Here is a 24514-nt window from a genome sequence, read left to right on the forward strand (position 1 = left end):
CACATACAAACACAGGTTTTGTTAAAAAGCTGCATTTGTTGAAAAGCTGCATTTGGCTCTGTCCAGAATACAGCTTCTGATAGAGCTGTGCTAAATAAGCAGGCGCTGGCAGCCTGATTCAAACCCCATGCAAGTCAGTGCAGGTGCCAGTGACCTCGCTGAGCTTTTGGGTCGGGTTCCAGTTTGTTGGTGATTCAGAAAGCATGAAGGGACTCATAACTCTCTGTGTTCCCCTCAGAGGTTTTAGGAGAATGAAGGGATTTGGGACTTCCCTTACAACTGCCATGATTTGAGACATCACACACACTTGCACAAACAAGCCATGCCCCAGACAAACAGCGGTAATGAAACGAAAGGCCTTATTTCTCTCTCATTAACATACTGCATGGGGCGAGCAAAAACACAGCGGAGGAATCAGCCATGGAAAGCCACCTGGGGATTCTGTACACGTATCTCAGTGGTATCAATGCCTGTTGGGGCTCTGCATGCACCGTGCCAGCTGCACCAGCCCAGGTAGGTCGTGCCCTGGGTGCTGGGTCACTCCTGTGCCCAAAAGCAGCCCTAAGGGTCCATGCAGCGCTCCTGGGCTGCCTGCAGGCTGCTGTGATTCCATGCACCCCTGTGTGCCACGAGGGAGGCAGCAACTCCCAAGAAATAACTGGATTTACGCTGCTGAAAGGGAAAAGTAAATGAGTGAGACAGCAGGCCCTAGATGCAATGAATCCAGCAACACTCAGCACGATAAAAATAAGATATATCCAGCAGTATGCCCACACAGAGGCTGCAGAAGCAATTCCAGCAACTTCACTGAGCCCCCTATGCAACACCATCGACGCTGTGCTGTATGGACCACAGCAGAAGCAGGCTTCCTATCTGCAGCGTTCTGCAATCTGCACTGAGTCCTGCAATCCTTGTTGTGGCAGACTCTTAAAATGATTACAAATAAATACGGCTTTTGCTCTTCTTGGTGACAAACACAACGTCACAAGTATGAAGGATGCTAAAATATCACAAAGCCATAAAACTGCTCCAGGACATCAATTACAAACCACTGCTGATACTGTAAAGTCATCACAGCTGTAAAATAAAAATTAAATGGGCAGGGATGGCACACCCACAGGAATCTGCAAGAAGAAAAGATGCAAAATAAAGCCAGGTTTGCCACGGGGCAGCAGCAGCAGAAGGACAGCATGGCTCCCATGCAGAGCAATGCAGGCCCTCGTGTGCGTGCCGACCCAATGCTGGGTTGCCATGGAAATCTGTCATTTGTCCTAGCACAGCGTGGAAAAATAAGCAAGAAGAGCAAAAACCAGAGAGACAAAATGTGGGGGAATTATCTCAAATTGTGTTTAGCTGCAGACTACTTTTGCTTTCAAAGTAGCCTCGATAATGAACCACGCTCATCTCCAGAACAGCATCATGATGAAGCCTGCTAACAAGCTTTTTTCACTCACTAAATAATAATAAGCATTCCTGTTATATCTCCAGTTAAACAGTGTCAGTAGGCACCACTCCGTATTTTAATTCCATTTCAATTCAAAATTCCTGTTTCAGCCACTTCCATCAGCTCATGAGCAGCTGTTCCAGCAGAAACATTGGAAGCGTTGGTAAGAGGAGCTGTTGGGGCTGTGCCCCTCACTGCCAGAAAGGCACTGAGCGCCAAGAAAGGCAGCGACTCTGAGGGGTCTGAAGCACAGCGCTGTGGGGCTGCAGTGTTCATCTGGGGCAGAGGAGGGAACCTCATCACTGCCTACAGCTCCTGATAGGAGATGGGGGTAAGGGGTGGGGGTGGGTCGGTCTCTGCTGCCCAGGGGTGGGGGCTCAGCATCCCTGGGGGCGCTCAGAGCCGTGGGGACGTGGCACTGAGGGACGTGGGCAGGGGGCACGGGGTGGGCTGGAGGATCTTGGAGGGCTTTTCCAGCCTCAGTGACTCTGTGACTGACACACACGGGCAGATGGCCTTCTCAGGCAGGTTCACTCATGTGCGCCCACCTTCACTCCCGTATGGCTCTGATGCCACGTGAGTTTACTTTCATTCATATCTCTGCAGCTCTGCTGACTTCAGCGAAATGATGAACCACAGAGAATTGCAGGGGTTGGAAGGAACCTCAAGAGATCATCCAGTCCGACCCCCCCATGGGGACTGAGGATAAGAAACAAGCAGGATTTGACCTTCTCGGTAAATGCAGAGGGCAGAACAAGCTCCATGATATCTCGGAGCCACATCTCGTGCATCTGGTCATGAACTCCTTCTTAAAATGAATTAAATTAGCCTGTGTAATGGACATCAGAGCAAAAAGCTTAATGTGTTTTGATGCTGAGATGAGCTCTGCACAATTTATTAGGAAACAAGTAATCATACTAAATCACAGTTCACGTCTGAAAACAAGGGAAATTGCCCCAACATCCACAGCTTTTCCCAGCACACGGCTTCCAAGCACCTCAGGGGCAGCACTGTGGGATGCAGCACTGTGGGGCGCAGCACTGTGGGGCACATTGGGCTCCCGCAGCCCCAAAGGCCCCTCTGTGCCCAGCACCAGGATGCAGCACCTGCGTGAGCACTGCTGGCTCTCAGCTACGAACACACAGCAGGGGAAGACATGGGAGCCAGAGCAAAGGAAAAGCACAGAGCTCTCAGCTTCCTCGTCCTTGTTCAAGGAACGTGTTAATGTTAATATTCTGAGCCAGCCAGACCCCTGTAGGGCTCTCTGTGCTCCTGTGGAACCCTCGTGCTGTAACCATACTGTCCCAAGACTGTCCCTCACCCACCCCTGTCCGTGTCCATGGGGTTCCCCCTGGCTGCACCCTTTCACACATCTCAGTCAAATGCATCTGGATTTTCAGGAGGGTGGGAGAAAGCTCGAGCCTGATGGGATGGCCACGCCATGACGGTTTCAAAATGGGAGAGCAGCAGACACGAGTGCCTCAGGCAGAGGACTGCTCCTTCCCACCTTGTCCTAACAGTCTCCAGAAGAGAACAGTTATCAAAGAGCAATTGCTATCCAGAAAAAATCTGCTGAAGACCCGACGTTTGGCTGATGTGCCGCCTTCTCCACGAGACCAGAGAACCAAAGAGCAGGTCAGGAAAAGACCCGAGAAGATCTGCTTTTGTGCATTTGTGCAAGCTGGTCTGAGAAAAAACGTCCTCCCTGCCTCCAGCACCGTACTTCCTTTAAAAAAAATGATGCAGATAATGCAGAAATTGTGACTAAACCGGTTAGAATGCAAGCAACCCATCACCACCGCGCAGCCTTCCGAAGAGCCACACGCGCCTGGACGCGGCCCCGGAGGACCCACACGCGCTGCTTCAAGTCTCGTCTGAAGCGACGAGGAGCTCCGACGCCCCGCAGGAGCGCAGCGCTCCGCTCCCTTTGCTGCGCCGTTCGCCCACACCGCCCCGCGGCGGCACGGACTCGGCGCACCGCCTGCAGCCCGAGGTGGGTGAGCGCTCGCTGCGAGCTGCCCGCCCCTCCCGGCTCCGTCCGTTCCAGCGCGCTGCCGTCAGAGGGAACCGACACCCAGAGGAGGGGCAAACGGAGCCCCGGCGCTGCCACGTGCTGCAAGGTAGTGGCGAGAACGACAGCTCCTCGCTGCTCCGCTTCTGCTCGCTGCTTAAAGGAGCGCAGGTGCTACTGTGGGAGCGGAAGATAATCGCCGAGCGATCTCTACAATCGAGGTGAATTCAAACGTTTCTGGATATACTCTATATTTACATACGTGTGTGCATTTATACGCGGGCTGTGTGCTGGAGACAAGGGCCGAGCACAGCTTTTGTGCTCGGTGCTGAGGCGTTTTTCCTGCACCCCAACAAAAGGCGGCAGCAAGTTCCCTGCTGGAAGGCAGAGGGAGAAAGGCTGGGGCGGCTCCTTGAGATGATTTAACATTCAGACTTATCAGCTCATTAGAAAGACAATGATTCCTCTTTTTACTTTCTTGTCAGCTACCAACTTCCCTCTCGAAGGGCACCACACCTCAGGTGTGCCTTTCTTACCAAGAACAAACTCAACATATTCCCTTAATCTGATATTTCTATTAATACCAGCTATGTTTTTTTTCATGCCGCTCGCCCCATGCTGACAAAGTCAGAACATTCAGACTAATGGACCAGAAATATGCAGAATATTTCAGCAAGGACACACTTTATTTCTCTTTCAGGCTTCCCAGAGCTATTCTAGAGTTATAAAAATGATCCCCTCATTGAAGTAAAAGGAAAGGACACACTAGATAAGGAAAATGCTCAAAATAGGGCTAAAAGGCGAGAGCGTCACTTCCAAGTGAGGAGCAGCTAAATGGGTCACAACAGAGGAAGGGAACACGGCGCAGAGCTACCAAAGCTGCAGGGCAGGGGTGAGGCTCACAGCTCACACAGAAGGTGCAAGGCCTGCACAGCTCCTGCCCCTGCTCACACCATTCCCCAGCTAAGGCAGCTCTGGGCAGCGCCAGGCTGGCAGTGGTGGGGAGAAGGACGGCCACAGAGGAGCCCTCCTGCTAACAGACAGTCTGCAGTACTGAAAGCGGTCAAAACACAACAGCACTACAACAGAACCTACCAAAACATCACCACATAAGGCAACAAAGAAACCCCAGGAGCACGCTAACTCGCCATACTCTGAGCGAGGCATCGGCGTTCCTAAAGACAGCGGTGGAGCAGAGCCAAGCCTGGCTCCAAGCAGTGCAATCCCATTTGGCTCCATGTGCTGCAGATCAGCTGTAAATTCAGCAGCGCCTTGAGTTACCGCATGGCGCAGGCTGCACAGGCAGGGCAGGCTCTCACCTGTGCTGGAAGCCCTTTCTTTGCTGTTTGCAGTTAAACTGGGGGACCGGGGAGGAAGCAGGGTGGAAGCAAAAGAGGAATCCAAACATTTTTCCATTCTTCCATGGATAATTAATCAAGAAATACAAAGAGAGACTCTCCACAACTAAGATGTCTCAGATGAGGGCTAAGTGGGACACAGCACTTTGCACTGCACCTCTTTGTGCTAAGTCTGCCCACTGAAAAATAGCAGCAGTGACTGAGGAATGCCAGCAGCCCTTTGCTGCAATGGCACTTCCACTGCCTCAATCCTTGTCAAAGTTAACATATCGTTGCTATTATAAATGGAAATGATCACTCAGCAGCAGAGTGTTAATGACGTGCCATTACAAAGAGTGCCTTTCCCAGGCAGGATGAAGGCTCTCACACCAGTCAGCCCTGCAGAGTGCACAGAAATACCCACTGTGAATGGGTTTCTGTGCATGGACTTGTGAGCTGATGTGCAGGTAGGCATCTCGGTGCTCATTTCTTAGCATGCCTTTCACACCCACTTCTGCGGGAATCCTGAAATGTGCCTTTCCTAGACAAAAAATTCTCCAGCACTTTGAAAAATACTGCAGCAGCTTCTGCAGCCCTGGAATAATTAATAAAGGAAACCACATTTCAAGGCACAAAGGGAACTCCTTGCAAATACACGCATGTTTGGAGAGCAGCAGGGATGGGAAAGGGGACAGGAGCTGCACGTTGGAGCTCGCTGCTCTCAGCTCCATGGCTCCCAGCAGGGCAGCACACCCAGTGAGCCCTGCCCCAGCTCAGCCCACGGCACGCTGTGGCTGTCGCTTCGTCCTCCAAGGAGAATACGAGCAGACGTTGTGCACTGGGTTCACAGAGCACAGCCCCAGCCCTTCGCTCGCCCCATCACTGTGCGGCTGCAAATACAACGTATCTATTTGCTTGCACCTCTCCGACAAATTGTTACTCTGTTAAGTATCTCAGAATCACTCAGGTTGGAAAAGACCTTAAAGATCATGGACATCAGCCACAACTCAACCCTTCCACCCTCACAGCCCTCCACTACATCAGGCCCTGAGCACCACATCCAAACGGTTTTTAAACGCACCCAGGCACGGTGACTCAAGCACCCCCTGGGCAGCCTGCAGCAGCACACGTGGGAGAAACAGTTGTGTGAAAACATCAGCGTTAAGTTCCACCTCAAAATTCCCACTGCTCCTTCCCATCTGAAGGCAGGAGGAGGACCTGCAGCTGTCACACCAACAAGGTACCAGGAATTGCAGACTGATGGCATCCCCGACCCACTTGTTTTGATACACAAAGCCCATCCCCAAAGCAAAAGCATCTGCCTGTGTTGCTGAGCCATTCGCTCTGGTGAAGCTCTGTCAAGAAACCACTAAACCTTGGAACGTTGTTAATATTGACCCTAACTACCTCTGTGCTGCAACGAGTGTGCACAGCACCACAACTGATCCATGGGACAACAAATGCATCCATCCATCCATCCATCCATCCATCCATCCATCCATCCCCCATGGCACATCTGCAACACCAGACCCACAGAACCGACCTTTGGGGCTGGCCCCACACACTGTCCATAGGGCACTGTGAGGATGCGGAGCTGCAGACCCCCATGTGGGCCATGCCCTTCCTTCTCACCCAGCCCCAGCTCCCCTTGCAGCCAGCAGGGCAGAAGCCAACTCCTCCCTATAGCCACAGCCATCACAAAGCCTTCACTTCGAAAAACATTTTGGGGGATGTTTCACCACCGGGTAGGAATGCAGAAAGCAAAAATATGTTTTTCCCCCCAAAATCCCTGTGAAGATAACTCTGTTCTTCCACCTTCCTGAAGAACTCATCATCCCTTCTTTTTTTACTTGAGTTTGTCACCATTCTGCCTGCAGCATCCATGCAGAACATCCCATGGCACTCGGATAGCTGCTGATATTACAGACACAAGGCCACAGACCCCCTGGCACACCCCAGATGTGCATCACTGTGCTGCCACACCGACATCCCAGCACCAGGAAGGGCACGGTGGGGCACACAGTGCCAGGTGAACACGTGCTGCACCCTTCTGCCCTTCTCTGTTGGCCAGGAAGCACCAACCATCCCAAACAACACTTTCTGTGTGGGCTGCAAGACCACAGAGCAGGTTACACCATGGGACCAATGGACCGCCCCATCCCTGGAGGTGTCCAAAACCAGGCTGGATGGGGCTCTGGGCAGCCTGATGCCCGAGGCAGCTTGTTGGAACTAAACAATCTTTGAGGCCTCATCAGACCCAGGCCATTCCATGGTTCTGTGAAGAAGGACGGGGCACTCGGTATCTTGAATTCACCAGCAGCACCCAGCCTGCACAGCACTGAGGACAGAACTGCGTTGCTGTTGCAGAAGGCATTGATGGGCTTAGAAAAAAATCCCTCGCCATATAAGGGCTGTGAACATTTTCCCACTTAAGACAACGTGTGGGATCATATTCACAGACACAGAAATATGTTCTGTTCCCTCACACCCACAAGTCCTAGAACACCAGGTTGAAGTGCTGGCAAGAATAAGAACCATTTGTTAAGCATGAAAAATGTCTCACATAATTAGAGAACTGCTGAAAGCTACCAATTTAGTACTCAGGCTTTGAAATTTCGGAATTTTTATTGTAACAACAGCTAAGGCTTTCGTGTGCCAGGAGGTGGGGATGCCTGACACACGCACCATGGATCAGCAGAGCTCACAGCCAAGGCAAAGCTAAGCTGAGGGCACAAGAGCTGGTCACCACACAGAGAGGAGGAGGAGGCACCAAGGGGAAAGTGCTGGGCTGCACCTGTGTGCCTGGCCAAAAGCCCGTGGGGATGGAGGGCAGCCCCTGGAGGTACCACACAGAGATCAGCAATGGGAAGATGGCAGCTTGGTGCTGGGAACAAAACAGATGGCGTCAGAATGGGGTTTTTTATATTTGAGGACAAAGTGACATGGGAGGAGCAAGAAGGAGGGACTGAGATCTGAGGGATCCTGCAGCCTGTGTGAAAAGGGGGGGAAGGAAAAGGGGGGAAGGAAAAGGGGAGGAAGGGAGGAAGGAAAGGGGGAGGAAGGGAAGAAGGAAAAGGGGAGGAAGGGAAGAAGGAAAAGGGGAGGAAGGGAAGAAGGAAAAGGGGAGGAAGGGAAGAAGGAAAAGGGGAGGAAGAACCTGCAACCTATTGCCACTGACTGCTCTATTTATAGAGCATTCTGCATCTCACCAGCATCCAACTTCAGCAATAAGGAAAGTATGAAAGGTTTCACAAGCACATCTTTGCATCCCAAGCACATCACTGAAGGAGCAGCCAGACAGTGCACCTGAATAACCTGCACCTCATCCAGCTAACAGTGCGGTTCTTCCTGCCCATCACCCCATCTCCTGTGCCATTCAAGCAACAAATTCACATTCTTGGATTTCTTTCCACCAGTTCTCATTTCCATTTCTTCTCCCCCAGCAAAACATTGGAAGAAAACAGCATTTCATTCCACTCAGCCAGAGCTCCCATAGCTGAATATTGCTTTCGATCTGCTCCAAGGCAGGTATCTGCCCATGAAGATGCACAGCAGAACATGCAGGATTTATCTGCTATCAACAAATTGCTGCATTCCCAAGGAAAAAGAAAAAAATAAAATAAATAAAAGCCAGCTCTGACAAGAAGCTCACAGTTCTGAAGGACTTGTGCTAGGATTTGATGCAATCTGCCGCGCCGGCAAATTAAAGCCTACGGAAACCATGCTAAAATTAGAGAGAGCTGAGATGAAAACCAAAGACACACGGTGGCTCTTGCAAATCCTTAAATAGGGCTTGGTACAGCAGTTGGGTGCTCGGCTCACGTCTCCCATGGCCACCGATGAAGCTGCACATGGGACAGTCCCCACTGCGCTGCTGTTGCTGTGGATGCCCGGATGGGGCTGACGCGGCCCTGCACCTCATTGCTGGGTGCTTTGCCACCCCCTGCTGCCCCACACAGCAATGCCCTCACTTCCATTCTCTGGGTTTGTGAGGAAGTCGCCTCCTGTGCTGCGTGGTGCATCGCTGGTAGAGAGCAGTGCAGCTCTGCACAGATGCAAATACTTCGGGGTACTCATTGCTCATTAATCTGAAGCTTTGTGACTTTAACAGCATGAAATATCCCAGGGACAACCTAATCATGGAATCACCGAGGTTGGAAAAGCCCACAAAGGTCCCCAAGCCCATTCCAGCCCACCCCTATATCCCTCCGTGCCACAGCTCTGAACACTCCAGGGATGTGACCCCCATCCTTGGGAGCTGTGCGGTGCTGAGCGCTCTTTGGAGAAGAGATTTCTCATATATCCAAGCTGACCCACCCCTGGCACAGCATGAGGCGGCCAACCTCCCATTCAAACCCTGTTATAAGCAACTACCACCACTAACCATTTTTGAATTCAGAGGTTGAGGAACATGTCTAAGTTCCCACAGGACCGAGGGTCCAGGCCTTTGCCCAGGAGCTCCCACAGACCCTCCCTGGGGCATCCACCTGCAATGCCACACAAGCACCCACAGCCAGCACAGCAGCCACACAGCAGCCCTGGCTGTGACCGTTTGGACACCTCTGCCCCAAGGAGCTGCAGGAGCTGGCTTCACACACAGCCACTGTTCTTTGTAGTGTTCATTAAGACAAGAAAAAGAAAGAAAAAAAAAAGAAGAAGAAGTCAGAAAAGCATCTCTAAAAAGAAAAAATACTGAAAACCAGAAGGACGCATCAATCACCTGCACAGGTTCAGGTTCATGGAGACATCAAGCCAGCGTTAATGCAGTTTTTAAAGTACAAACTACTGGAAAATGAGGAAAGCTTTGGTCACTGGGACTGCGTGAATAGATAAATGCCATCAGGGAGCGCACAGCTCAGAACCGAAGCAGCAGCAGCGCTCCTTGCAGCAGGCCGTGCCTAACAGCCCCGCTCCGGAGCGATGCGCGGGTTGCCATGGCAAGCATCCCTGCACGCCCCGAGCGCGGCGAAGGCGCCGGGGTGGGAAACGCTTCGTATCTCACCCAGTCCTAACCATGGTCTTTACTCACAGCAGCCGGGGTTAAACCAAGGGCGCACGTGGCTGGGGTTTAGCCGAAATTCGCAGGTGCATGGAAGCAAAACGAAGGGGTTTGGACGGAGCCAGAGCGTTCTGAAATGCCCGGACACCCATCATCTTGATTTCCCCGCAATCGAGAACTTCCAGCAGCGCTTTCACCACCGCCATCACCTTTTCCCAGCCCGGCGCTGCCCGGAGCACGCCGTGCCCGCAGCCGTGCGCCCGCAGGGTCCCCGAAACCCGCGGGAGCGGCTCCGAGCTCGTTCCCGTTGTCCCGAGGTCCCCGCTGGAACTTCCAGCACCGCCGTCCTCCCACCAACAGCGGGATCGCGCAGGGGAACAGACGGTCGCGTCGGAGCCACGCGGGAATGGGAAACGCTTTCTGGAACGGTACCGAAAGGTGCCTCGGAGGCACCGCTGCGCCTCGCCACGTCCCCCCGACGCTTCGGGAGCGAGGTGCGGCAACTGCCAAGGGCACGGAATTTTCCAGGAGCCGTGCCAAGCCTCGCTACCGGCAGCTCTGGGGGACGGCTACGAAACCCGCACCGCAAAGCGATGGGGTCCGAGAGGCGGCGGGGCCGTGCCCACCGCCCACCGTCCCCCGCGGGACTCCGCCGCGCGCTCCCGTTCCCGCCCGCATCCCCTCCGCTCCTCGCCCCGATACTCACAGCCGCAGCCGGGAGCGCGCGTTCCACGCCGCGGTCCGGGGGCGCGGAGCCTGCGGGGGCGCCGCCGAGGGCTGCCCGCGCCCGGGGCTCGCCGCCCGCCGGCCCCGCCGCGCAGGATCCGCCTCCTCCGTGGGGCGGCGCCGGGCACAAAGGCGGCGGCGCTGGGGCGGGTCCCGGTGCGCGACCGCGCTGCGCTCCGCGGTGGCGGCGCAAGGGGCGGAGCGGCTTCTGGCGGCGGGGGCGTGCGTGGCCGCGCCCACCCCGCGGAGCGGTGCGGAGATGCGGAGCGGCGCGGCGACGTAGCTCGGCATCGCCCCGCCGGACTGCGCCGTGACGGGCTAAAATAGCGGGGGTGATGTAAAGACCGTGCGTGTGCGCCCTGCCGCGGGTCGGGGCCGTCCGCCGCCCCCGGGAGCAGCCAAGTCCCCACGGGAGCGCAGCACGACGCGCGCGTGTCGGAGCCGCGCGTCGCTGCCGGCCCGCTGGGGTGGGTCGGAACGCTGCTCCATCAGGCATGAGCTGCCTGCAGATCCTCAGGTGCTCCAACAAGCAGTCCTTCAAACGCGCTGAATTCTTCCAAGCAGAGGCGGCACCCGGTGCATCGCGCTCCAGCCACCTCTCCCCATCCCCTAAGAACCACAGAATCATCATGGTTGGAAAAGAGCTCTATGATCCCCAAGCCCGATTCCAACCCATCCCACCATGCTCGCTAACCACATCCTACAGTGCCGCACCCCCACGGCTCTGAACACCCCAGGGACGGTGACCCCAACCCCCTCGGGCAGCTGCGCAGTGCTGGCTGCTCTTTGGAAGAGATTTCCTCTGATATCCAACCTGAACCTCCACTGGTTCTGTGCCGGGCCAGGCGGGTGCTGCAGGACTCCCTCCTGGGCAGCAAAGGGTCTCCTCACTCTGTGCCCCAGCACTGCCGCATCCCCTTGCTGCGTTCAGCAGGAGCCGTTTGAGGACCACAGGGGTCATCCCAGCACCGAGTGCCCCACGTCCTTCAGTGGGGACGACCTGACACCCATGCTGCTCCGTAACCAGCACGGTGGGATCTGATCTGGGAAAGCTCTGCCTGCCTGCACCTCTTGCTTTTAGCAGTAGGTGTGGAATGGTTTGACTTCAGCAGGGATCTGGGAGGAGCCTCCACTGTTAGCATCTCCCCATCCAGCACTGCTGGCCAGAAGGCACCAGCCAGAGCCCTACCTGCAGCACCCTGGGGCTGAGCAGGAAGGTGGGATAAAACATTCCTTCCATGGAAGTATATCAAAGAAGAGAAGCAGCCTTTGATGTTTCTTTTCATTCATATTCTGGTAAATACAAGTGTTAAAATTGCATTCCTTCAGCAAATTTAACAAGAAATGTGTATGTGCTCCTTGTGCAGATCCTGCAGACCTGGATTTACCAGTGTCACTACCGTGGGCTTAAGACTGATAACTCTGAAATAAGATTATTTCTTCTCGTTTCTAAAGAGCCTGAAATATATAGAGAAGCAGCAGTTACTCATGACACAACTGCTTACATTTAATAAATGACAGCACTGCATAGCTTTGCAAACCTCCCATACAGAATTCCCAATCTCCTTTTCCCTCTGGCTGTGCCAAGTTCCCTTGAGCATCCTTCAGTCGCCTTTTCTAGAGGCTTTAATTTTAAGACTGAGAAGAGCAGGTGAGCTGCATGCCACGGTGGTGTGGATTGAGGCTGAATTTTAGGTAACCCTGGAAGCAAAGCAAGGCTGGCAGAGGCCAGCGGGCTACGGGAGGTGATTGTGGTGCTGCCAAGGTGGCACAGACCTGGCAGAGGGTGGTTTCTGGCACCAACAGCTGCTGCCACAGGAGTTGTCCTCAGCAGAGATCCTGGGGAGTCTTGGGGAAACAGCAGAGCTGGGAGTGTGGCAGGGCAGGAGTGGCCCTGCCTGGGCCAGAGATCAACGTGTCACTGCCACCATCACCACCACTGTCACCAACACCACTGATCCCACCACTGCCATCATCACCACTATCACCACCGCCAACATTACCATCATGCCACCATCCCCACGTCCCTCATCACGTCAGTGCAGGAGTGCACCCAGCAGGCAGACGGGGCTTATCTGCTTTCGGACAGTTTGAAGGAAAAGACTCTGAGACATCTGAGGTCTCTTAGTCCTTGGAAAATGACACTGGGCAAAGCGACAGAGGGGTGAGGGGTGCCGAGGGACCAAGCCCTGGTTGGCTGTTGGGCTGGGGTGACGTTGGGTGTCTGCACCCCTATGCCACACTGCGGGGCTGATTTGCAACAAAATAGGTCAAATTGCAGCAAAATAGGTCAATAAGAGAGTTGGACTAGCTGGACTTTTTAACGTCCTTTCCAAAGCAAACAACTGTATGATTCCACAAAATAAAAACTAGAAATTACACTGTAACAGGTAAGGTAGAAAGCAAACTTGTGCTGCATGTTGAATGAATGGGGCTGGGCCAGAGACAAGCAGATGTGAGCCGTCCCCTCCCCACACTTCCCATGCCTGTGCTGGTATCCTGTGCCCGTCTGCCCTGCTTTAATCCCACCTGGAGAGAGCTGAGCTCTACAGGTAGATCCAGTACAAAATCTTCAAACATTTCCCTCAAACCTCATTCCAGCTGACCTTCCGATCCATCCTTTCATCCAATTTGACCACAATTCAGGCATGATCTTCCCTGCCAGATCCACCCGTGTGAGGAGCAGACGAAGGTCGCCCCCAGCTCCCTGCTAATGCAGGGAATGCAGCACAGCGGCGCCGCCAAGGCTCCCACCTGCACGCCGCGGCCACGGCAGCTGAGGCCGCCCCATCCCCGCTGTGCCTCCACCGGAGCACACGGAGCAGAGAAGTGAGCCTGGCTCCTCCTGTGCTGCAGCAGCTGCTTCCTGCAGCACTGTGTGTCAGAGCGCTGCAGCACCGGCACGCAGTCATCACTTGTGCCCTGCCTCGTGCCCTCCAGCCCCTCCGGAACCTTGCACCCCGAATTAGTGATTAAAACCACGCTGCCCTGCTCTGATGCTGCCTTACTGGAGCCATCCTGCAGTAGCAGCGATGCTCATAGACACGCAGAGTGGCTTTGCAGTTACCAAACCCCTCAGCCTTGCTTTGGTATGTAACCAACCATTGATCTGTTGCACGTATTCAATACCATGAGCCCCATCCTTGTACAAATGAGGAGAATACACAGATACACCGCGATTACTACAAGCACAACAACAGGTGATGATAGCAAAGGTCCTTAGAGACTTGTTAGCAGAAACCCCAGCTGTTCAGCAGCCCTGGGATCTCGCTGGCCCTGCACATCCACGTCCCCTAAAGATGTCAGTGAGTTGCAAGTGAGAAAAGAAAGCCAAACCGTGCCACCCGTTTGTGTCAGTGCTGTGAGCTCTCAGAGATGGGGGCACAGCTTTTGATGATTTTTTATTGATTTCTGTCCCCACTCAGCCCCTGTTCAGTGGCTGTGGGGCAGTCACAGCTCAGCACCTGCATCTCACAGTGTTTAATGCCAGCAAGGCTGGAGATGGAGGGAACTTTCAGCACATTCTTTTTTTTTTTTTTCTAATACCCTCTTAGCATTTAAAAATAGAGCTGTTACTAAGCAATAGCAGTAAGTAGAAAGCAAAGCCTACTGAGAATCGGTTCTGTGAACAGGTATTTTTCCCACCCTAAGCACTGTAAACACCGTGGGCTGACAAATTATGAATCAGAGCTCCCCATCCCCACCACAGCTGCCCCTGTTCCCATTATCCCCACGGAACAATGGCAGCAGCCATCAGGAGATGGTTATTTAAGCTCTGGCTTTGAACACCTTGCTTCGCAGGTCAGATTCTCAGGGCCTTCCACACAGCTTAACATCTTCAAAAAAGAAGTGGGATGTTACGCTTATGTGCCCTCGCAGCCCAGAAAGCCAACTGTGTTCTGGGCTGCACCAGAAGCAGAGTGGTCAGCAGGGGGAGGGAGGCGATCCTGCCCCTCTGCTCTGCACTGTGAGACCTCACATGGAGCACTGCGTCTGGATGTGGAGTCCTCAGTACCGGAGAGACACGGTGCTGTTGGAGCACATCCAGAGGACAAAAATGTTCCCAGGGATGGAACACCTCTCCTGTGAAGACAAGCTGAGAGCTGGGGCTGCGCGGTTGGAGAAGAGAAGGCTCCAGGGAGAGCTGAGAGTGGCCAGAGAGTACCTAAAGGGGCTGTAAGTATGATTGGGACAGGCTCTTGAGCAGGACAAGGGGAAGTGGTGGGTGCCCCATCCCTGCAGACACCCAGGGTCAGAGGACAGGGCTCTGAGCACCTGGTGGAGCTGTGGGTGTTCCTGTTCATTGCAGGTGAGCGGCACCAGATGGCCTCCAAAGGTTCCTTCCAACTCAAACAAGTCTGTGATTCTACTGCAGAGACTCTGGGATCATAGCAGGTGGGAGCAGGAATCACAGAATGACTGGTTGGAAGGGACATTAAAGCCCATTCAGTTCCAGGCCCCTGCTTTGAGCTGGGCTGCCACTTCACCAGACCAGGATAGGATATTCACCATGCCCACATTTACACTGGATGTAACATGACCTCCCCTCAAAAAACTCTCCCAAAGAGAACAGCAGAGCACACAGCCCAGGCCCCAGCATCACTACCTAGCCGAGTGTTCTCACCCCATTTAACTGACATTTCCACGGCCAGTAGCAGCACGGAGTTTTGTGCTGCTGAAGGCGAGGAGCAGCCCCACCATGCAGCACCCTCTGTGTCCCCACGTCAGGACAAGCCTGGACCAGGCCCCAAGACACCATTCAGCAGGGGAAGAGTCAGATGTCCCTTGGTTGATGTCTCAACCACCCCAGGGAGAGACCAGGACAGTGCCTGAGAAACAGTCAGCCACAGGAGGGGTTGCTGCCACCTCTTCAGTTTGGCTGCTGCCGGTGTCTTGGCCAGTCCTGGGACTGGAACCAAGTACAACTCCAAAAAGAGGCTGAGGGGGAACCGTCCCTTCCCCTTCCCTGTGATACTGCAAGTAAGTGCTGAGGGGAGTCGGTGCTGCACCCCATGAGGCTGAGGACGGTTCTGGCTGTGGAGCAGAAGCCCTGCATTGGGATGGGATGGGTGATGGCACAGGCAGGGCTCACTGTGCTCACAGTGCTGAAGGAAGCACTGGCAGCTCACTGAGATGTCCAGGATCCAACACACACTGTTTACAGTTACATTATTCTCTTACAGAGGGGAAAACTTGTAAGATTCATTACTGCATGCACTAATTACTTCAGTTAAGTGTCAAAACTGCACAATTTAATGCTGTGTTTTCATATATTAAAGACATTAATTGCCAGGAAACAGTATGCCATGACTAATTTTTTTTTTTTTTTTTTTTAAGAGAAATAAATATTAAGTATTTTTACTATTTGGAGCTGAAACAGCACAACATATTCAATGTTTCCCTACTGAGCTGTGCAGCTTACAGCTTAGTGGCTGCACTGCTGCTACCAGCCCCTTATTGGCCCCGTGGATCATGGCACATGAGTTAGTGCAGCAATAACATGTGGGGCCCGGGGGGGTGGGGGGCCAACGGAGAGCAACACAGAGGGAAGAACAGCCACGCACTTTGTTCTTCAACGTAGTCTGCATGTTCATAGAGTCACAGAATCGCTGAGGTTGGAAAAGCCCTCCAAGGTCCCCAAGCCCCCCACTGCCCCCATCCCTCAGTGCCACATCCCCACAGCTCTGACACCTCCAGGGACAGCCAGGCTGCCACTGGCCATTTGCCCACCCAGGCACACCACCGGCCCGTGGTCAGAGGCTGCTGGCTAATACCTCTAGATGCTTTTCCATAGTTCTATCCACTACTCTGGGCAGAACAATAGTAAAGGTCATTGTTATGCCTGGTCACTTTGGGACTTTGCATATTCAGAGCATCGGGGTGAATTTCCAAATAATGCAAGTAAAAAAGGATGGGAAGAAAATGAGGGTCTGCTCTGCAAAGCACGCCCTATATGGAACAGCAACTGTAAGGACAGGCAAGGGCTGGTAGGCAGAACTGTGCAGTGAACAGCTTCACAGTAAACTATCACCCAGGGCTGTACTTCTTTGTAGCATTGGAGATCCAGGTTGCACTGAGATGGTGACCCCACGCCAACCCCCAGCTGTGCTAGGCTCCTTCTCTGTGCTCTCCTTGTCACAAAGGTGACACTTAATGATAGTCATATAGCAGTTACAATAATATAACATTGACAATAATATCACCATCATAGAAGAGGTAAGATGTATGCAGTGATAAAGGTATGTGCGCAGCCATGCTGTGCTGCAGGGACAACCTGCACAATGCTCAGCCCCTCAGCCACGTCTCCAACACCATTTCCATCTCCCACTGTGCTCTCTGTGCTCACAGCCTGCCCCGGCCAGCTGCCAGGCAGAGAAACCAGGCAGGGGATGGAGCTCAGCCACTGCTCTGCAGCTCCTGGCCTCACCGCTCTGCCTGCAGATCAGGGCTGGCTCTCACACCTGGGGTTGAATTTCAGACAACACTGAATGTTGTGCTTCTGTGCCAGCATTGGGCAGTGCTTCACTTGAAGGTTCCCCATCCCAGGACCCACGTGCAGCACCAATCCCAGCCTGACTGCTGCCAGCTCCCCCTGCTGACTTCCCCTCCTTACTCATTTTTCTTTGTGCACTCTTTGCAAGTCAGATTGGAAAGGGCAGTCAGACAAAGGTAAGCAAAAGCACGTATAAAAACACGTGAACGTTATCTTGTGCCTTGTCACCACCTCTGGTGATGAACAGACAGCAGGCTTGGGCAGAACACACAGTGAGTTATGCCTGAAGACAGGGAAAAGGAACGACACCAGGGCGGAGGTTTCCTCCTTTGCCAAGAGCTGTCACTCTCCAGGCCAGCCTGGTTTGCGGGTCCTTGCTCAAATCCAATTGCCTGTTTTCTTCTGCCTTAATTTTCTGCTTCTGAATGAAGTGAACATTGCCTAAAAGCCTGGAAATGGTATTGAGCATCTTATGCTCCCAGAGAGCTCTGCATTCTCCCAACCCAGCCATGGGAACAGTGCTCCAGGACAAAGGCAGTGCCAGTAGAGATGGGGAATGCATGGAACTGAAAACAAGATCCAGAGAGACTGGGGAAACATCTGTGCTTATTTTTTATCATGTGTGAGATATGAAGCTTAAGCCCTGAACCCTCAACTGATTTATGGCAGCTGATGCTGTTGCTCCATGTCCCAAGAGCCAGGTTTATGCCCAAGTCCCTCCTCACAGCAGTCACTGATACAGACAACATCAGAGGAAAGAGAAAATATCACCCAGCACAAGAACTGACACCTTCAATGAACCAAGACCTCACAGAGGAATTTCTATTCAAGTAGAAAATGGAGCAATGAAAGAATCTGAAAACCAGCCCAAAGCACGAGATGCTCCCAAACCTCTGGACGATGCAGGTGGATCAGCTGCAGCCAGCCCTGCCCAGCAGCAGGCTGGGATTTTCCTCATTTTCCCCTGTGTGTCTGTTACTTTCCAATCCAGTGCTGAGGCTGACTCCTGTCACAATGCCGTCACACAGGTGAGCAGGGACAGCCTCCTTCTGCTGGACCTTCCCATGGGAAAACCCAACAGTTGCCTGGGACAGCAGAGCTGTGCTGTTGGGATGTCCTAATGCTGCGTGGCACAGGGCTAAAAGGCAGCTTTCGGGCTGAGGAAATCATCAGCTGGTTAGAGACAAACGAATTTCAGCATTTCTTAAAGGAATTGCAAGAGCTGTGATTAACCTGGGAGATGAAACACACTGCTGTGAGGCAGAGATCCCAAAGAGCTGGCAACATGAGAGTGAGCTGAGTGCGACACGTTTCGACATCGCCCCACACGTTGCTCCAACACCCCAAGGCATCATAGCATCACAGTCTCAGAATCACAGCGTGGCTGGGTTAGGAAGGACCTTAAAGCCCACTCGGCCCCAACCCTTGGCACAGGGACACCTCCCACAGCCTGGGGCCCCATCCAGGGCCTTGAGCCCCCCCCAGGAGCAGGGCACCCCCCTGTTCAGAGCAGCAGTTCCAGCATCTCGCCGCCTCCAGGTAACAAATTATTCAGGAATTCTGTGCTTGGTTTCTGAGTAACTTCATGGGCACCGACACAATGCTTAGAATATGCTCAAAAATAAGACATTCTTTTTAGTTTAATTATTTCTGCTGGACTTCTCTTCATGAGACTTCTCGAGTTTCCTTGCCTTCAACGGGGGAGGCGTTCCTGCATTATTCACAGATAACCTTTCTCATCCACGATCTAGGACAGACACCGCGAAAAACTGGACTTAAAAAATTTATTTTCTTCAGGAAAAATAGCAAGCGAATATGAGAAGAGACCTCCACACGCATTAGCTGCTCCACGTTTGCAGCTCTGGGCACTGGAGACAGCAGCTCATGTGTGCCAGCCAGAGGCCCATGGGGGGAGCCTCTTTCTCCCTCAGCTGTGACCAAGTTCACCACGAGGAGCCCCTGCAGGAGCCCCAGCAGCTCTCCTCCCACAGCAGCACTAGGGCTGATGGGACAAACCCACCCCAGTAGAGATGTTGCTGCTGGGCTGCCATCTGTGGCTAGAATCAGCCTGTGGCAATCGTGCACACTGTGCTCTGATAGGAAGGCAATACAAGATTCTACTCTGAGGGCTTTGTGAAGACCACATGCAAGCAGAGTGAGCAGCAAGGCTTGGCCAGAACCAATGCACACAGTGCACCCTCTGACCTGAGATGAGCTAGGTGCACCAGCTAGCAAGGTGTTTTGCTGTACTGTCTCACTTTCTCCTTACAGCTCTCTTGCTGGTATCTGTAAGGTGAAACTTCATCTGCCACTTTGAGACAAATGGGGGCTTTCTTGTTACACCACCACAGAGCTGCATTAACCAGGCGCCTTCTGCTGCTCGGACCTGGATGAGCAGCAGCACAGTGAAAGTTCTCTGCATGGAGAAGTGAAACCAAGGTAGGATAATGGCAGGGAAATGTCAGATTGTGAGGGACTGTATTTATGGCACTAATATGGACTGCATCTAATACTGCAAAATACCCACACTGTCAGTGGCACACAGCCAGCACCACTGAAGAGCAGCTGTGATGCTCTGGGTGCTGCCAGCCCCTTCCCTTGCATCTCATGTGGGATGCAACAGTGTGAGAGTGACCAAACTCATGAAGGCTGGAGGAAGGCAGTGCTGGGCAGCACACACAGTTACTCCCTGCTCTCTGCTTTTTGCCTCTTTGATCACAGCAAGCATTCTGAAGCACCATGCATCATCTTTTTTCAAGCTAGGTTCGTACTAGCTTCTTGTATTTCTGAGCAAGAAAGGAAGGTTTTAAAAATATGCCAGTCGGGCAGATCTCAATCTGTTTGCTTCTGGCTTTGCTTCAGAGCCTCTGGGGAGGCAGATGTTTTCGCAAGCTCCATGTCATTCACTAGGAAGCAACACAGCACAGGGCTGCAGGAGGAGCAGGGGCAGTGCCGACATCCAAGCACCAGCATCACCACCTTTCAGACCTTGGGAGAATCCCCGGCGCTGCCAAGCAACCCCAAAACGAAGCCCTGAAAGCCCGCCCAGCACAGCTCCTGCATCGCTTTCCGCCCTCCCACCCCAGGCAGTACCGTGCCGTGGCACCTGTCCCCCCGCCAGCCTTTCTCCCAGCTCTGAGACGGTTTGGGGTTCAGAAGATGGTCCCAGCCCCCAAAACACGCTCTGCACCCATTCTACCAAAGCGGGGTGAGGAACCACCCGCTCCTCCCACTTCTCACATCCCCAGCCTCCTCACACCTGGCTGACAACCACAGCACAACAAGGGCACCGCAAAACTGCGCCCACCGAGGCCCCATCGCTGTCTTACCGCAGGCGGCAGCGCATCCCCATGCCAGCCTCAGCAGAAGCCCCTCGGTGCCACCCGGCCGGGCATCCCGGGCAGCAGCCCGGAACGCTGCGCGAGCGCTGCGAAAGCCCGGTGCCGCTCCTGCCCTCCGCCGGGAGCGCGTGGCAGATCCTAACATGAGCCAGCGTACAGGAACGAGCAGCTGACAACACCCCCGAGAGCTCCAGTCTCTGTTCATTACCATTAGAAAGGTAAAATCCAGTAGATAGGGCTCACGCTTGATTTAAAATTAACATAAAAACGCAAAGAACAAAGGAAAACGCTACCTCAGATTGCTACGTGGGGCTATTTATTCGCAGCATTTCCCGGATTTGCTGTGGTTTTGTGCCAGCAGTGGTCCTGCTCCTGCTCCCCCCGCACTAGCTGATGGTTCTGCCATACCACGGGGCTTCCCAGCAGCGTTTTGACCCCTCGGCAGCCCAGGATTTGTGGGGCCGGATGCTGGGGCTCCCCTGGGGCAACCCAGCTGGGGGCAGCGGTACCCAGAGCACGGTAGCTGTGGAATCTCCTTCACCCAGGTGGTGTGGGAGGGATGCAGGGCCACAGCAGAATGGACAGGTGGGCACAAAGGGCTGATACACAAAGCCAAAATCTTGTGCCCATGGCTCGCAGTGCCCTGTGTCCCCACGGCACCCATTGCCAAGCGCCAGCACCAGCTCCTGGCAACCCCTGCCCCTCACCTGCAGGGACACAGCAACCTGAGCCCCTCTGCCCCACAGCCCCCAGTCTTGGGCAGTGTGACCATTGTGGGACCGGAGCAGGGATCCTCACAGGCTGACACCAGCCTCAGTGCTGCGTTCCAAGGGCTATGAGCACAGAGATGTGACAAGGCAGGGCATATTGCCTTCACCTCCACCTACATTTGTCTGCAAGTTTGAAAAGCTCCAAGTATCCCCAGCTGATGGTTAATTTGTTATTTTTATGTACAAGCTTGGCAAATCTCCCTCTGAGTCTCCCACCACTCGGAGGCTGCTCACGCTCAGGACTCAGAGCTTCAGCTGCTGAAGGTAACACCACAAAGCCCAGCTGCTACCTACTGGGCATTGCTGCAAAGCAGGAGATGCGAGCTTGGATTCGAGGTGCAGCAAGAGCGCTCCTGGGAAACATCACAGCCAGAGACACCATCATGCTTCGAAACCTCCTGCCCTCCAGGCACCACAGCATTTCCCATTGCATTCCAAGAGCATTTTTACATCTTCAGAGCTGAACATGTAAAGGGTTTCTTGATTTCAGAGGGGTATTCTCGTGTGCATGAACATTTACATAAATGTGTGTAAAACAAAAAGCATACAAAATGTATTTTGAACAAGTTTTTCACATTCAACCCATCATTTCTCAAGAGTTTTGGGTGTCGCTCCAAATTCAGGAGGATGCTGATGGAGCAGGGAACCTCGAGAAGGAGCCTCCCAGCGCTTCTTCCCAAGCTGCCGAGCTCAGCAGTGAGACTTTGCTGTCCCATGGAAGAGAAAGGCATAGGCAGCAGAAAGGCACGGGGGCAGCAAGGCCTCAGCTCCCTGCACAGCAGTGACACCCGAGGTAGGCACAGGAAAGGGGTAAGGAACCAGCATTGCTACAGACGCCTCACGCCGCCCTAAATATAAGCCCTGGGATGATCCGGCACGCTGAGCATGCTTTGCTTCCTCCTCACACTTAGTCATACCATTCCTCCACTGGCATCAGCTCTGCAAGGAGCACGCCGGAGCCGCTGCCTGGCGGTGCCGCTGCTCGGAGGCGTGCAGCGCCGCTCGGTTGCCATGGCAAGGCTTCTCCTGGCTCCTGGATGCGGAGCGAGGCGCTTGCCGCTCCTCCATCCCACGCCGCCACGCATCGCGGGACCGGAGCGCCGCAGGCGGGGGGGAGCAGCCCCACGTGTGTGACTTTGGCCCGGCCGCAGCGAAGTTTGTGGTGGCTGTCGCAAAGCACGACCTGTCCCTTCTGCCCTTCTGCCCTGCCATCAGATTTTAAGACACGTGTGGCAAGTGCAGTAACTATCTCCCTTACCTATGCATTCTTAACTGTCCTTGTTTGCCACCTATTAATCCAAATCTGGTACTTGCTCTACAGAACTGATACCTCAGTGATGGCTCTGGAGTTGGATCCTGCCATAAATCACAATTAATTACTCACAGAGAGGTTCCACACTTAAACAAAATAATGTCCTGGGAAAGCCTGTGCTGCAAGCTGGATTTACAGCGTGCATCTGCTCGATAACTGGGAGACGTTGCCAGGGCAGGAAAGCCAGGACTGTGGCACATTAATTTTTGATAGGGAGAAATTCCACAGATCAATTTAACATTAATATGAAGCTTGCCATGAATAAACATTTCATCAAAACAGATCTTAATTTTTCATGTGAGCACATCTATTTACTTTTCTGCTAGTCTGCCCTAACAGAAACACAAGATGCCATTCACCAGTGAGCGACAGGTCTGAACTAAAATCCCCCCAGATCCCATTCCTGTTGCCCAGAGTTTGCCCCACAGAACGGCTGGGTTGGGAAGGATGTTAAAGATCATGCAGTTCCACCCCCTGCCACGTGCTGGGTGCCCCCCAGAGCTCAGGCTGCCCAGAGCCCAATTTGGGCATCTCTAGGGATGGGGCACCCACAGCTCTGGGCAGCAGCGCCAGGGCCACATCACCCCAGAAGCACTAAGGTCACACTGGACTTCCCCACCTCACACCCCACTGCACACCCTAAGGTCTCGCTCTCACAGTCAGTTTTGAAGCTGTAGGAAGATCTGCAAAGCGTTCTGAGAACGGCACATTCCACAGTTACCTATTCCTTACACCTAGTGAGCAAACACTCTGCCTCGTTCAGTATTCTGCATTTTGGCTTAGTCACCTCAGTCAAAATTTCTTATTTTCTGCACAGGGCCAAGTTGGAGCGAGGGCTCAGCGTGGCTGTGCTGCCCCGCGTCACGGCCCCTTCCCCAAACATCCCACGCCCGACACTCAGCCAAGCCCCCAGCTCTGCCCCTGCTGCTCCCTGGGGATGGAGACACCATGGCCTCTGCCCCCTCAGCTCCTCCCTGTCTCCACACATGGCTCTGTGTACAGCTCTCAGCTCTGCAGCAGTGCATTTGTCTGTTACATCACATTTCAATCCATGTCCCTGCTTTCTATTTCACACCACCGACATTTTCCCCAACCTCTGCCATTCCTGATGCTTTTTCAAAGGAAAGATTTTGTTCCTGCCTCATCTGCACAAGCAAATATTTGCTTGTTTGGAGTGCTTGACCTCATTGATACATTAATTTTGTACAAGCATTCCAAAGGACTTCCGACTCCCATCTTGCTACTCCTCTTGCTTTTCTTTGATTTTTGGAGGGATTTATACACGAGCCCAAGCCTTGTTGCCTGCTACAGGATTATTTTAAGCTACTCCCAGCACTACCTGTGACCCAAGCCCCCTTTCACATGAGTATAGCCCCTCCACTCACTGCATGCCCTTCTCTGGGTCCCAGTTCTGAGCTCTGCTTCACCCATCCCCAAGATTCAGGCAACTTTCATCCACTCAGAATTCATTCCTGTTCCTGTATGACTGATTCCAAGCAAGGCTGATGCATACCTGCTCAGAATCATCGAACCCTTTAGGTTGAAAAGCCCATCAAGCTCCCCAGGCCCATTCCCAGCCCGCTGCCCACATCCCTCAGTACCCCATCCCCACAGCTCTGAACACCCCCAGGAATGCTGACCCATCATACGGCCTGTGCCAATGCACCACCACTGTGCTACTCTGTGTTGCTTCATTACTGTGGAGCTGCTTAGCGGTGGCAGCTCTTGCTGCTGAATTCCCTGCTCTCACACAGAGCACTGCTCAGCTGCGAAATGCCACTGGGCAGTCTGGGTGCTGCTCACATCTTGCTGGCAGTGCCCACGGCTGTGCAGGTATTCAGTAGCTGCCCTGAAGGTCCCAAGCACAACTGTTGTGTTGGTTTTCCACTTGCACAAAGAGGAGCTCAGTGGGCACAGCTCCCAGGCCACATCACCAGACAGTTTGGAAATCCTTTGGGAGAGCATTTGTAGAAGGTAAAGTTTGCTTTATTACAGCATCCTGCACTACTCTTTATCTCTGCCTTTTTTTTTAAAACCTGATTGCAATTCCCAGAACAGCACCAGGACTCCTAAATGTCACC

The 24514-nt window shown here is 53.4% G+C and overlaps 1 protein-coding gene across 11 annotated transcripts in view; it reads right to left on the reverse strand.

Moving 5' to 3' along the window:
- Window positions 1-24514, reverse strand: part of LRRC7 (leucine rich repeat containing 7) — a 189090-nt gene that overhangs the window by 117275 nt on the left and 47301 nt on the right. For 8 of the 11 annotated variants that reach the window (XM_048944854.1, XM_048944852.1, XM_048944851.1 and 5 more), the window contains exon 1: window positions 10498-10595. The exons of 1 other annotated variant lie outside the window; for it this stretch is intronic. The gene's annotated coding sequence lies outside the window, so the exon portion shown is untranslated. Of the gene's footprint in view, window positions 1-10497; window positions 10596-11331; window positions 11483-20339; window positions 20467-24514 lie in introns of those variants that run through there. 2 more of the 11 variants (XM_048944843.1, XM_048944845.1) reach the window with 2 other exon arrangements.

Source organism: Lagopus muta, chromosome 5 (genome assembly GCF_023343835.1).
Source record: "Lagopus muta isolate bLagMut1 chromosome 5, bLagMut1 primary, whole genome shotgun sequence".
Classification (NCBI taxonomy): domain Eukaryota; kingdom Metazoa; phylum Chordata; class Aves; order Galliformes; family Phasianidae; genus Lagopus; species Lagopus muta.